Raw genomic sequence first — 1,998 nt, forward strand, 5'->3', positions numbered from 1 at the left:
TGGCCTTTGCTACTCCTACATATTAATTTAATTTAAATAAAGTTGTGGGTATAAGTACTGAGTGATAGTTTGACCTGCAAGAAATGAGTTTAAGCAGTCTCGTCACCCTTATTTGAAACCAGTTAGGGTGAATGTAATCTGGGGTCCAATTCAACTTAAAAATTGTAATTCTCTCATAGCAAAACAGCAGCCAAAGACAGAGGCCTGAGACTAGTGGGCCTATGGAACTCAAATTGGGTAATGTGGACCATGTCAGGCCATTGTCTATGTGGATAGTGTATTAGCACAAGCAGGCGGGCCCGGCCCTGGCTGATTCTGGCTGTGTCTCCTTTACAGAATGGCTGTGGTGTCTGGAGAGAGCAGGGCCAGCACAACTAGCTGGCAGGACTATATTTTCTGTGGAGACCCTGGAGGGACACAGGCAAGTCCTGTTCCTTACCAATTTCCCACACTGCCCACTTCTGACCTCACTTCCTTTGTAAGATGTGATTTGGCTCAGCAGCAACTTAGGAGAGTGGACATAGGCCTGGTATATTGAGACTTGCTCCTGCCTACTGTGACAGCCAAGGTTAGAAAGATCCTCTGGAAGACTGATGATCATTACTTTCTACAAGCAAAAATCCCAGTCATAGCCCAGAGCGGTGGTGCATGCCTATAATCCCAACAGTTCAAAAGAATACAGCAGGAGGAACATGAGTACAAAACCAGCCTCCGCAAAGAGAGGTGCTAAACAACTTAGCCAGACCATCTCTAAACAATATTCAAAAATGGCTCTGATGTGGCTCAGTGGTTAAGCAACCTTGGTACCAAAAGACAAAAAATCCCAGTCATTTTACAGCCTATCCACTAAAGCAAAACTAAATGGCTTTGAAAAATAATACACTTTGAAACTCTGACACTTTTATAAAAACAAAAACCAAGAAATTTCAAACAACATTTTTAGAAGTCCCTTAAAAACATATCAATAAATTTCTTAGTAACAAATTTAAAACATTTGAGACTCTTTGTCACTTTCCTGTGGGATACATACGCAGTAAGCTTTATTATAAAAATTATCTATTTGGTAGAATGTATAGGAAAAGTTCTATCAAAAAAATTGTTTTGAAATTACTTTTTTACAGAATGTCAAAAAGAATTAAGGTAAACACACATACTTAAAATGTTAATACAACAATATTAATTCAGTTGAATAAATAAAAGAAAGTGGCAACAAATTTATGGCAATTTTTCAAGACTAAGATGTAACTCAAGAATATATTTTTTAAATTTTTGTTTGTTTTAGTTGTAGATGGATACAATACCATTATTTTATTTATTTATTTTTATGTGGTGCTGAAGATTGAACCCAGTGCCTTGCACATGCAACACAGGTGCTCAACCACTGAGCCACAACACAGCCTAAGCTCAAGGATATTTTTTTAAAAATAATTTCCCTAAAGAAGATCATTCTAAGCACAAGACAACAGCATTTAAAATAAAGTGCTATGAGAAAAAGTAGTATCCAACATGGCGGCCGGCAAGGAAGCAGCACTTTCAGTATCTCCACATTAACCGGATCAGAAACACCCATTAAAACAGCTACATTCTACCTACTGAGGAACTTCTAGCAAAATTCCGCTGAAAGGAGACCTGCCAGGAATTAGTAAGTTTATTAGAGGTGACAGTTTGCCCCAGACAAGTGAATCTTGGCCGGCCACGCGGGCGCAGAGGTCCAATCCCTCAGCCACCGCCCGACCGGCTCTGCAAGCGGCCCGGGGTAGCGAGAAGGGTCCCCGCCTGGCCTGGCAAACGGCCCCTGTCATCCCGGCTCTCCTGGAGGCCCTGCTCGCTCTGTGATCGGCCACCCCGGCCGCCCGGCTCTTAGCCACAAGGCCGCTGCCAACCCGGTTCTACAAGTGGCCCCTGGCGGCCGGCTCGGCGAGAAGGGTCCCCGCCTGGCCTGGCAAACGGCCTGCGCCCTCCTGGCTCTGCTAACGGCCCCGCCCACCCGGCAAACGG

This window comes from Marmota marmota, unplaced genomic scaffold (genome assembly GCF_001458135.2).
Source record: "Marmota marmota marmota unplaced genomic scaffold, marMar, whole genome shotgun sequence".
Lineage (NCBI taxonomy): Eukaryota > Metazoa > Chordata > Mammalia > Rodentia > Sciuridae > Marmota > Marmota marmota.